The sequence below is a fragment of the Chaetura pelagica genome, unplaced genomic scaffold (assembly GCF_000747805.2).
Source record: "Chaetura pelagica isolate M959 unplaced genomic scaffold, ChaPel_1.0 scaffold47, whole genome shotgun sequence".
Lineage (NCBI taxonomy): Eukaryota > Metazoa > Chordata > Aves > Apodiformes > Apodidae > Chaetura > Chaetura pelagica.
This window is the reverse complement of record NW_009954140.1, coordinates 2,465,601-2,479,237: the sequence shown is the minus strand read 5'-3', so window position 1 is coordinate 2,479,237 and position 13,637 is coordinate 2,465,601.

The window sequence follows — 13,637 nt, the reverse complement described above, 5'->3', positions numbered from 1 at the left end:
GGGGGGCCGGGGGCGCGAGCGCGGCAGCTCGGTCACCTCAGGCGGGGCCCCTCCCGCGTCCTCCTGAGCTGCTTGTGGGGCACTCGGGGTTCAAAACCCCCATCTCCGTGTTCCTGTGAACCTCGGCCCTGGTTCTGAACCTGCTCCTCTCCCTGCTTGTTAAACTGAATAAAGATTATTAATTTTTTCCGCCTCACTCAAGTTATTTAACTTGCAAAGGAAGCGCTGCTCGTTGTAAGGTTAAAAAAAAATATTCAGCAGGGTTGGTAAGAAAAGTTTTCTCCGCTGTTCAGCAGTTCCCGTTCTCTTATTAATGGCATTTGTGTAGTTTATAACTGGGAATTCTCTTCTGAAATACCCTCTGGGAACAGGATTGCAGTTCTTCGCCACACGGAAAACCTGAGTGCAATTCTCCTTCAGGGATATGTCGAACCTCTGTCTTCCAGCAGGGACCTTCTGGTATTTTCCCCATGAACGTGGATACATCAGGCCAGGACTGCAATAACCACAGCTCAGCATAAACATCCAGAGGGAACAATCCCCAGTCCTGTGCTGGGAGACGCGGATATCCTCATCCACCTACAGCCCAGAGCTCTGTCTTTATGCACAGATTGGTCTGAAGAACCCAGTCCTGTTCTCTGGCCACCTCTCTCTGCCTCAGGGTTAAAGAGGAGCCACTCCTGGATGAGGAGTTGGAGAAATCTCTGTAAGTTGAGCAAAACTTCCTCTGATCAGACGTGCAAACAGTGGCAGCTGAACTACCTGCGGCAATTCCCCTGGTAGGTTGTTTGCTTTTAAATAAGTTTTGTCTGGAGAAAATAATAGAGGGAAAAAAGTAGGGGATGGATAACAAGGTACAAGGTGAAGAGAAAGGATAAATAATTCCAGAGAGCAGGCCTTAGATTCAAGGCGCAGGGCAGACTGGAAAAGCAAATGCTTTACAGTATCTTAAATACCTAGTGGTTTATTGCCTTGGCCCTTTGGGTGCCAAAACAATGGATGAAAGGATTGAGTGAGATGCACAAAACCAAAACAGAGAACTTGAGATCTAAGATTCAGCCTTCGTTTTAGCTCTAATTTGTCCTGAAACAGCGAAACGTTCCCAGCTTGGCCTCAGAGAGTGGTGCATTTCCAGCTATAGGCTGTGACGCAGAGCTCAGAGGTCCGTGAAAAGCCCCGTGAGGACATTCAGATCCCCACGACCCTCCCTGGAGCTGAAAATCAGCAGCTTTTGAAGACAAGGTTGAGAAGCTCCAAGGAGCAAATCCTGTTGCCCACTTCCTTCACCATCGCAGACATTCTGGAAGTGGCCTGGCTTGGCTTTCCAAGTGAAAGCCGCAACCAACAGCGCTGAATTACTTAAAAATTTATGTTTATTGTCCACGTGGTGAGCAGCTGAGCGAGCTGCTGGGGCTCCTCACAAGAAGAAAAATGCTTGTTGAATGAACCATTATCTGCCCCTGCCTTTTTTTTTTATTATTTTTTTTATATTTTTAATTTTAATTGAATGTGGGAGAGACAGGTTTGGAACTGCTTTTGGGTGATGGTAGAGGAACTTATCTCTTAAGTAATCTGGGGTGGTTCCAAAAGGCATTCCAGTTCTCAGAAAAATAGGTATTACTAGTCATTGCTTATATGCTGTGAGTTGAAAGATTAATAATTTTCTCTGCCAAAGTTTACAGGCAGCCTTTACCATGACAGTAGATCAAACACATGTACTTGCCTGGGCAGCTGACCTGGTTTGAACTCAGCAAGTGTTGCTCTGAACGATGACTACAGTTTTGGAACAAATACTCTGCTATGTTTTTTAAAGCAACCTTAACCTTGTAAAGCATTAACCAGCCTCTCAAGCCCATTTCAAGCACCTAGTACCCTTCATGCCTTGGTGAATTATTTAGAACCAGTATGTGTAAGCAGCCAGATGACAGAGCTGGATTGAGACAAGTGATAAGGGAATAGCTGGCTGTTCTGCAGCCAGACCCTCCCCTGAATAAGGGCAACTCCCAGCTGGTGCCAATGGGAGAAACAACCTGATCCTTCCATTTATTCCTTGGAACTCCATTCCTCTTCTTTTTTCACTTTTGGCTTGCATGCTGCAGAAAGACAGTTAGAAATAGCTGTTCTTACATGCTCAGGCTGTTTGATTTTGGAAGCTGGCATTGATTTTACTGGAGATAGAAGAGCACCCACGAGCACAGAATAAAACAGCCCATCCCCAGGCAGAGCTGGAACAGAAGGGAGGAGTGAAAGGAGCAGGAGCTGAGCATCTCCTCCTTATTCCAAGTTTCTATTGAAGTCAATGACCCAGATTTCTCTGATTTCAAATGCCTGTTTTCAGGGAGCTTGCTGGAGGCACGATGCAGGGGAAGGTCAGGCAGAATGTAGCCTGAAGTCATCAGGTTTAGCAGATCTGCATTTGTAGAACCTGATACTACTGAACACCCCTGTTCTTCAGTAAGGTCTGTGAAAACCATGGGAGTGACTGGTGCCCTGGGCTTCAGCCTCAAAAGGCTGCCCTAAGCCTGGGATCTCTTTCTGTCCTGTACTTCTGTGAGCAGTTCTGTGACATCCACCTTGCTCCCAGCTTTCCCTCTTAAGCAAAGAAGAAGGCAGAAATCCCAAACTAATTCCTAATCCCATGGGTTTAGATTATTTGGAATTCATAAACATGGTAAAACCTCTCTAATCATTGGCAAGAAAGCCTGACCTTCTGTGGAAAACTGGGAAAATTCCTACAGACAAAAATCAGGCTTCTAAACATAAAGGCATTAAATTCATTCTACATCTCTTTATGAAAGAATCATTGTAACTGCATTTATTTTTAAATGCAGCAAGTAGTGCAGAAATGCACATTATTAATCTGTATGCAATTGATCCGATAGGTTTAGATACATTAAGGTTTGCAGATGTTCGTTTGGTTTTCTTTTCCCTCTCTTATTTTTAGTTTACTCTCACTTTCAGTTCCATACAGGAGCAGAACAGGTTTCTGAGACTTCTGTTGGCCTGCAGCACCCATTCTTAGCCCAGCCAGGGTGATCCTGCCAAATTACCATCTTTCTCATGGCTCATTTTATCCTATTGAAATTTTTCGTCAGAAATTTCAGTTGAAAACTGGTTGCTATCTCAGTATCCGAATATGCACATTGAATATGTTAAGTATCAGTGTGCCAGGTTTCTCAGGTTTTTGGAAACCTACTTATGCAAATACCATAATGCAGCATAGAGACAGTCACAACCAATACTGTCTTAAGAGGCAAATGCACCCTGGATTCCCTGTGTGTATATCTCCCTACTGTATTTGATACAGAAATTCTGGTTAGATCTCTAAAGATTACAATTTAAAAGGGCTTGGAAAAAAAAGTATTAGTAACTGGCATTTTTTCAGCATATTTTCAAAGATAGAATCAGCTTTGGTGATAGAGAGCATCCCAAAGCTGGATTTCTGTCGTATGGCTCTGTGTTTATCCAGAGGAGAAGGAGGCATTTTCCTATAATCATATACTGGCTTTGTCTTACCAGCGTCTGGGGCCTGTGGTGCAGGAAGGAGCAGCTGCACCCTGGGGATTGTGATCCCAGGAAAGGGAGCAGATTCCCAGTGCTCCTGCCTCTCCTTTCCGCTGGAGTCAGCAGCTCTGCAGAAGACCCCTGCTCCCTTTCATCTTCTGACAGAGCAGACTAATTGCTAACGTCTCCTACAAGGACAGATGTGTGCAGAAAAGCTGTACACTAAAGGAGGTGCATAATATTTGCCATTTCAAGCAGCGTTTGGCTTTGTGCTGTCAGCTTTGTAAAGCTGCTTTTATGCATTGAAGTGAAATGTTCAAGTCACTTGAGATGAATACAATGGTAGCTGGCAGCTGGGGCACCCCAACCCTTCCAGGGACATACGGCCACAAGGAAGCACGGCAGCATTGCTATTGTTTGTTGCTTTATTCTGCCTCTGACTTCTTATATATTTTTTTTAATGTCATGGTTCCTTTTAAAATTATCTGCCCTGATCTGCAGTCATGTGGGTGCATAACTGACTGTATTTGGACTACAGATATTCTCATCCATATGTTTTCCCAGCCAGGCATTTATAAGCTATATTGGAAGCATCAGGCAGAAAGTTCTATTGCAAATATCAGACATAACTGATTTATTATTAAATCCGCTTTGTATTTTTTTAAATTCCTATTCATTTTTTAAAGTTTTTTAAAAACTAATCTTTAATCAATTGCCTTGTAGAATAAGTTGTTTTTGAAGGCTCACAACTAACTAGCATTTTCATAGACAGTTTTTTGGGTATTGTTGTAGCTTTTTGTTACTTTTTGTTGCTTGTTTTTCTTTTAAACGCCAAAGGGCATAAACATACTTACAGTTTTCTGTAGCCATCTGATAGCAAGTATGCAAGGTTATCAAGGTGTCCTCCTCCTATGTTTTCCCTTAAATAGCTTTGACCTGGAGAATATATTATGTTGATTGGCATGAGAAAGAAGGCTGTGATCTTATTTTTACTGTTTGTTACAGAAGTTTCAAACTTATCAAAGGAAGAAATAGAGGCTTTTTAGATGGCTGCTTGCCAACATCACTAATCAGAATTTTAATGAGTTTTTTTTTCTTTTCAAGGCCTAAATTAGGTCTAATTAACAATATATAAAGCAAATGCATAATGCCATAAGATAGATGCATCCTACTGCATATAGAATGTACTTCAGGGTCTTTACAAAGAGAAATACTGAACAAAACACACATTCTTATGCTGCTTTAAATATATGCAGCTTTTTTTTTTTTTTTTAACTGTTATGCCTTAATTAATAAATTGCCTTTAGAAAATGTGGTCCTTGACTTTTATAGCAACATTGACATCTCCAAAGGAGAATAATGCAGGTGCCTATAGCTGAACCCCCTGTACGGTTCCCGCTGTCTCTGACCCAGGGTCCTGAACCCCCCGTCCGACCCACGCTGCTGTGGCAGGGACAGGGTGAGCTGGGCCCTTCTGGTCCCCCCAAGTGCTCCCTGGGCCATCAGCACAGCTCTGGATGGACCATGTGTTCCCATTGTTTGTGGGCTGGAGAACTTGCCTGCAGCGCCCATTTCCCAGCCCTCACAAAAGGCACAGTTATATTTAGTCTACACACACTGTTTTTCTCCAAGCATTTAAGACAGAAAATGATTAACAACTACAAAACCCTTGTTTCTTCCCCCAAAGCATATTTTGTGCAAAGAGGGATAAACCAAAAGGACTTTCCTCCCCTGCAAGATTTCATTGTTATTTACGGTACCATAGTTCAGGTCTCTCCCTGTCTGGCTTATCTGTTACACGTGAAACATTTCAAAAAAAGAATTCATCTTTAACCAGAGTGCTCAGATGCAGCTTAATGCAATTAAACACCTCAATGTGCAGAGCTGGGGTTCTGCCTAAGCAAACTATATTAATTCCATACTGTAGCCATTCCCCAGGAAATCCCTTGCAAAGCCTTCTTCTGAACATCATGTTTAGGAAATCTCATTTCTTTATTCCAGCTAAATCAATTTATCTTCTGATGAAAAGCAGCAGTAATGAGAGGAGTAAGAAACCCACCAAAGCAGACCAGCACAGAATGAATAGAAAACCCTGAGCAAAGACTCCTCCTGGCACAAACTCCAGCTTCTCATTCCTAGAGGCATTGGGTTGCACCTGACCAGGACTTGAATGTTGCTCTAGATCAGGTTTATCTGGAAAGCTGCAACTAGAGGTTATCCTAGTTGGGAGCACCTGTAGTTAATTAGACTGTCTGTCATCTGACCATTAGCTCTGAACTAACATCAGTCATATTCCAAGAAAGCTTAAATAGCCGCTTCAAATGTGTATTTCTGGAAGCGTGTAAATAAATATATTCACAGCAATTAGAAGAGAAGAGCCAAACCACAGGCCAGAATAATTTTGCATCTGTTATAACACTCAGGATAATGTTTTGGTTGATTTATATTGGATACATTTGTTGTTCAGCTGGAATTATGGTAACTCAAAACAGATGTTGACAGCAATGCTGGAATAGTGTCTACCCACACTTCTCTGTTAAATCAAGTGCTTTTACACATTTAAACTAATCTAGGAAAAAATTAATACACTGTGAAATTACTAATCTTCCAAAAGGTAGGGCTTAATGGGATTCCAATTTTATTATCTTTCCATTTTATCAGAATCTCCAGACATACAATAAGGCATGCAAAAACCTACCAAGGCAGCAAGATTTCATCTGCTTTTTGACCCTGGATGGAGAAGTGCTTGTCTATCAGTATTTTTTTCAAAGCCTTATAGTGTTGAACCAACTCAGCTTTCTAAGCTAGGGAACATTTAAACAAGGGGAGCAGAGAAGGTTCTTACAATGAAAAAGTTATATGTGTAAAAGCATTAAGAATTATGTATATTATTTTTAAAAAGTCCTACTTATATCACTTTAAGACCTCTAACTAGAGAGCAGCACCACATACATTTCTTACTTTGCCACTGATTTACGCACACCCCTCAACATTCAGCCAGAAAGGCAGAGGGAGTGTGACTCCACACTCATTAAATTACCTGGGGGAAATCCACAGACATCTTTGCATTCACTTCAGGGGCACCGAGCTCCTGAGATCAGAAGTGAACAGCACTTCTGCCGACCTGGAGAGGCTGCTTTCCCCACTCCTAGGAAGGCAAATCACAGCCTGCTCTCTAAGTGCAAACATCCAAAGCTCTTTGCTTACGTGGATTCCAGATTGCCAGTGGGGTTCTGCCTGATGGCTTTACCTTATGAGGTCTCTTGTTTCTTTTAGGAAGTTAAAGATGCTCTGCTGCAACATTCTTGCTTCCCAGGAAAGATCCAAATAAGCTGGCATGCAGCTATTTCATGGTTACCCCATTGGCAGCTGCCCTTCTTTTCAGGTGTCATCACTATATTCCTAATGACTGAAAGCACTAACAAGGTCAAGAAGGCAGTGACTTGTTTCTGTGTGAAGCAAACACTTTTAATTACAATTATTGCATTAATCTCTTGAAGATGTACACAGAGATGTTTCTTCACCAATCTGATGCACTCTTATTAATGGCTGATCCATGCCCAGCCTAGGGAGGGTCCATCCCAAGGGCAGTCAGCTGGGAACAGGAGCAGCAGGGCATGTGGAGCTCAGCTCCTTTTGGGTCTCTGCTGTTCTACATTGAGATCTCATCCTGAGAGACTCACTAGTGACACTGGCAGCAGTGATCCTTGGTACAAGCTTGCTGTGCAAATGCAGCACAGATGCAGATTTTACTAGAATATATTCTTTGCAAGCAAGTTAGTATTTATAGCAGTGACATGAGTCACCTTCTTAGATACCATGGATACAGCATTTTATCTGCTAACTCTATTAAGTACAATCAGCTTTCCACAATATTTTGCACTTGCACTTGTACAGCCAAGTGATTATTTCACTTCTCAGGACATTCATTCCTCTCTGTCCTATCCAGAACTGGAGCCATAGGCATCGAAATGTCTCTTTAGCCAAGAAGCTTCTGTGCAGCAGAAGCAAATCTCCAGCTGCCATGGACTTTCAGATGAGCTTCATAGAACACTTCTCTGATGCTTTACTCAGGCATCCAGCACTGTTATTTTATCATTGATGTTATCTAACTGACTTGTCAACTGTTACATTATGTGAGCTCTTCCTTGGAAAAGCTGTCCCTTCTTCAAGCAGGGTCATCTTGTCTCGTTATTTGAATGTCCTTGAGCAGTGGGTGTTAGACCTGGGCACCCCTGGGTACCAGGGTGCTGGGCTCTCATGGCTGTTTGTACTCCTGATTGTGGGCGTGAGAAACGTATTAACTTTCAGTCCATTGACAGACCTCTGTTTGAGGTTTCAGCTACAGGGCACCTCATGGCTCTATGTAACAACACCCAAATGTGCAGAGCTAAATCTGGTATTTATCAAACATGTGGTCCAGGAGGTTTCATCATTGGAAATGATCTTCCTTGTGTTATCAGATAGAAAAATCTCAGAACCATTTCTTTAATACTCTGAATAATAAAATTTTCTTCTAACTTTAACACTGTAATTTGCAGTCTTCATTTACCAAGACAGTTCAGTGCAGAGGTAGAAGCACCAGGGTGGTGACTTGTGCTCAGATCTCTTCAGCTTCTGCCACCACTTTCTGAGTGACTTTGGACAAGTCTCTCAGTTTCTGTCAGTGTTGTCTCTCTCACTGTTTGTCCTTGTTTCCTGTAGATGCAGGTAGGAGGATCTTAAGAGAGTAAGATCTGTATCCCAGGTGACTATTTGCAGGAGTTAGCTTTGGGATTTCATATATAAAAAAGTAACAAGGTCTATTGTGACACTGAGAGACTGGAAGCCTCTTGTACACGACAGCCGGGTACTTGTTTCTAGTAAGAAGCCCTGTAGCAGTACATTGTATTTCTCTGAGCCTTGCAGAAATATCCTCCTGTTGCTCTTTCAAGCCCTGTTAATGAGCTGCTCAGAGGTTGGGAGACGGCATCTGCTCAGTAACAGAGTCAGTATTGATCGCGGTTATTGCAGAGTTCTGCACTTTGCTAGCACAGGCAACAGTCTAATAATTGCTCATCATATGAAATGCAAAGCGATGAGATCCCAGAGGGATTCTGAGGGTGTGATCCTGCCGGGTGCTGAACACTTGTTGTGAGCTGGGCCATCCTCAGCAGCACAACAGGGGAGGTAGCAGCCCTCGGGGTGCTGCAGGTCCAGGAAGCCTGGGCAAGATGCTGTCCCACAGGAAAACACCTTGGTTACTCTGGGTTACTAGTAGGCAAGACTAGTTTGCTTATGAGTTGCACCGAGGTCCTTTGGAAGTCAGTCAAAGGCTTTATTATGCTAAGATTAGTAGCTCATGAGTAATCTCTACTAAAACAATCCACTCTCACTAGGCTGTTGAAATTTCTCAGGGGCTCTATCTCACTGCTGCATGGACTGTTTTTTGAAATCAAAGAGACCTGTGGAAACTGCGTATCTGCCAGGAGGGTCAGAGAAGGGTCCATCCTGGGCTGTACCACTTGTCTTTTCTGTAAAGGTAACACTGGCTTTATTAGAAATGCAAGATTAGTTGTTAGCTGAAGGTGTTAACAAAAAAAAAAGAAGTCAACAAAAAGTAAAATATGCATGAGTGCACAGGAGAGGATTTTGTAGCTCTAACACACATTGCAGTTACAGCACAGAATGCTGCTCTTTTGGTTCATTTGGAGAATACAAATTTGAGCACTCAGAGGCACCCTTATGATAAGGCATCAGCACAGACAACACTAATGAGAGTTTTGAAATCAACTGAGAAGAAAAAATATTTTTTAGCTTTCCATTTGGACCAGAGATAACAGGAGGTGTGACTTCTTTTCAATATTTTTAGCAGCTCCCCTTGAAATAAAAACAAAATCAGCCTGATTTAGCTTTTTTTTCCAGGTTGTAGGTGCTCCAGGGGATTAACTCCTATTCCTTATTTAGGGGAATTGCAAACAGGGAAACCAGCATGCTGATGACCTGTTCCTGGCCATCCCTGCATCACTGAGAGGGTGTAGCCGAGGATAGCAGCAGCTATTCCAAGCTGGTGCCTCCCCAAAGCCTCTTCGCTTTCATTCAGGAGTGGTTTTTCTTCTGCTCCAATAACTGCCGTTCCCTGTTGCAAAAATAGATGTCAGTCAGGTTTCCTGCTGCAGCATTTTGCTCTGCCAGAGCCCTGCATGGAAGTTGTCCACATTTCCCTATCCCTTGGTTTTCAAGAACTATTTTACAGCTGGTGCCATGGCTGCCATAAAGACCAGAACAGCCTGGCCACAAGCAAATCCATTGCAATTTTGCCATTGGGTTTTTCAACAGAGCTGAAATTCCCCTCTAGCTCTGGGTCTTACCAAAGTAGATTAGGTTTAGTGAGTTCTCCTCGTGCCTCAGTGTTTGGACAATAAGGATAATGTTTGCTTTCCTCAAGAGCTACAGAGGAACTACGGCATTCCCATGAGGATGAGCCTTGTTCTGAAGAAGGCAAGGCTTTCCTGCAAACGTGGCACCATCGCACGCGGTGACTCCGGGGAGAAATCTGCCAGCAGCCTTTTCATCTTCTCTGCACTCTGACTCATTTCTGAAGAGAGCAGACTGAGCACCTTGCAGGGACAGATTTGCAACATGAGTGGAATAACTTAGCATGAAAAATAGGGAAAGAGGGAACTAGATAAAAAGCAGCTAGGACCCACATCACTGTAGAGCTGTGGATCTTCTCAGGCATGAGCTATAATTGGCTCCTCTCTTTCTGAGCTCTCCAGTATTTTAGCAGGTGCTTCAGTGTCTCCCCAGGGGAAGCAGAGCAGCCCATGGCTCCACCGTGCTAAGGAGGCTCCAGCTCCTTTGAGGTCATGTTAACAGCAAATCCAAGAGAAGAGGCAGCCTGGGAGTGACAGCTCTGCTCCCTCTCCTGCCTGGCTGCAGACAGGCTGTGGATCTGCCTGCTTCTGAGCTGGCTTCAGGAGGGGCTTGAATCAAGATGAACCCCACTATTATAACTTCTGTAATTTTACCATGTCCCCCACCTCCCAGAATTGCATGAGCCAGCACAGGGGTATCATGGCTGAGGTTCCTGTCCAGAAGCTGCATGTAAATGTGCAATAGTCTTAAAACTCTTGACAGGTTAACTCTCAAGAAAATCTCTTGTTAGGCAGCAGTCACTATGAGCAACTACCACGCTTTTATCTGTAGCTGTCAGTGCAATGCATGAAGTGGCTGTTATTCCCATTTTGTAGAAGAAACAGATGTTCCAGGGATGTCTGAATAGATTTCATACAGAAATTGCATGCTTAAAAGGTGTTCTAGAAAATCCCATCATTATCTCATGACTGATTTTATTCAGTGCACCCAGGAATTCAGCAGAATTGTTGTATTTGCTTCTCTTCTTATTTGCTTTAAAGCAGCAGTTCTGAAGTGTTCACGTTACTCCCCTTCTGGGGCAGAGGAGAAGCTGACATGAGTCTATCATAATTTCCTTCTTAAGGCAAACTTTGAGGTAGGGATTTGTTTGAAACTTCTTGAGATTTAATTTGGTTTTGTGATCAAGAGACACAGAAGTCGCATTTGTGAAATCCAATTAAGTTCCATCCCTGGCAGGGACTCATGACATCAGGCACGTACATCCATCTGACTCCCTGTCCTTCCCTGCTCTGAAAACCTTCAGCCTCCGTGGCAGAGCTGTGCTTCCTATCTCCAGTATTTGGGATTCCTGCAAACTCAATGTACCTGCTTGGGAGTTGTCAGACTGGCAGTCTTTTTCTTGGAAACACAGTAGAGAACAGGGAAAAGGCAGCTGAGAGCTGCTTTACTCTGGGGAGTAATCAGACTGAGTAGGGTGAGAGCTCTAGATGGGTGCTGTGTTGGCATCAGTACTGTGAACACCTCCTCAATGCAGATAGTGCTAAAAGTCAGAGGAGCTGTGCTGGGCCTTGGGTTTAACGAGGCATTTCAGACACTTCTGTGCATGTCCTTCTCATTTAACCTTCCTGCCTGGACTCAAGAGTTTGTCAGAACCTTTAGGGAGTAGTTCTTTTTTTTTTTTTTTTCTTTCTTGGGAACCTGCTCTGACAAGCTGTGGATTCAAGGATGTGATGATGCTCCGGACTGCATGCCACTGTCTTCTCTCCCAGCTGCCCAGAGTCCCTGACTTGCCACCTGGCTGTAGCAAAAAAACCAACCTGGATACTTCTCCTTACTTGGAGAGGGGCAGTTTCTTTCAGCCACCTCAGAAACCAAATTGCTTGTTACCCAGCTGTGCTGCCCACCTCTCTGGGCCACAGCTGCCCTGGCCTGGAGGAGTCCTCTCGCAGCACCCACTTGTGTTGTGGCAAAACCTCACTCCTGATGACTTAGAAGTTTTCTTTTAAGAGAGAATCTATGTTTTTATGAATGTGGTGAAGTTGCTAAAGCTTTTTCCTTCCCTTTCCTGAACCTGTGTTCACTGTAGGTGAATTTGTAACAGTCAGAACAGGCAATGACAACAAACCCGGACCCAAACAGGCTCCACAATTTTCTACCAAACCACCCCTGAGCACAGTAGTAAACCAGGCTTTTCAGTTCTCTTCAGCCAGCCACAGGACTTCCCTGTTAGTGTACATTCACACTATTGATTTGATTTTTTTAGTTTTTATATCATTCACTGCAGGACTATAAATGGTTATTGGAACACCACAGCCTATATTACCATGCTACTTCAGCATCCAAAATCAGAGCAGGTTGAGCATGTACACAGAGAGTTTAGGCTCAGTTGACTCAACTACATCCCCAAAATGAGCACACAAAGAAAGGAACAAGATCAGATTATTTGTATTTACACATTTTCCTTCAATGGTAAAATTATTCCTTTTGGTTGCATCTTCCAAATAGCCAAAGAAGAAGACAGTAATTCTTTAACACCATTGGTGTCCTATTTCCTGTTTCTCTTTATTATTTACAACACTTTGGCATTTAATTTGAAAGAATAATATGATCTGAGAGTGGCAGGCAGCTTTCTTAATGGGCTTGTCTGCTTCTGCTCATGCCATGCCATCAATTATATACAGTTGTCTTTGCCTTAGAACATGTAACCCCCATGGTGACTAATTACAGTGCCTAATGTCAGGGTCCCTGATGGCACAGATTAGAGATTAATAAATGCAGTTCAGCCTGCTGCTTGGGGACAGGAAACTTCACTGTCCCAGGGGTGCTCAGTGTTCCTGGTTTTCTCAGGCTGTTGGGGTTAGAAAGGAACAGTCCACAACCAGGCTTTGGGGTAAAAACTAAAAACATGAGAAGGCACCCTGATGCTCTGCCATTCCTAAGATCCTTTCTCTTTCCCATATGAGTGCTACTATTAATATATTTTAATTTAAAGCCACAAACTTTTTTTTTTTTTTTTCATTTCTATAGTATGCTTTAATGAGTCTTCCTCATACAAGAGCAAGGATCTTTCTTGATTATAGTAACTGGTCCATAGAGAAATATTGACTGCTAATAGCTAAAGAGCAGGGTACTGAGAAAGAGATGAAGACACTTCTGATCCGTGTGTGGCTTTTGAGGGTCAGGGTGAAGTGATGACTTATCCAAAGCCATGGCAAATGTACTGATTTTTTCCTGGTTTGCTTTTAGCCATGAAGCCTAGCAATCAAACTGATACTCCCAACAACTGTCCTGAGGAACTGGATTCTTCCTTGTCAGGATGAATGATCATTCTGGCAAGCTCCCTCATTGGCAGCCCCTGGTGAAAAATAAGGCACCCTATAGCTGCAGTTCACGATCTCAACTCATCAATAATCCCTCACAACTTGAAGGAAGAATGTAGATTATGTATGTTGTGGAAAAGATGCTGGGCTAAATTCTGTGTGTCTCAAGTGCCACTGGAAGTTCTGACCAGATCCACTGTCCCTTCTGTTATGCTGAGAACAGCTTAACCTGGACAACAGATATGCTCTATTGCAAGAAAATATCCTTAGACGTTAGTTAACCCTAAACATATTTAAACCCAGCTGATCATGTAAGTTGGAAATGGAGATCCTTATAATATACATTAGATCAAAACAGTATTGATCCTAATCTCTCTACTTCCTTTTATAGTATTTGGAAACAAGAGGCTCTATTTGTAACAGATTTTGGCCCATTCCATTTCTTTCAATCATATG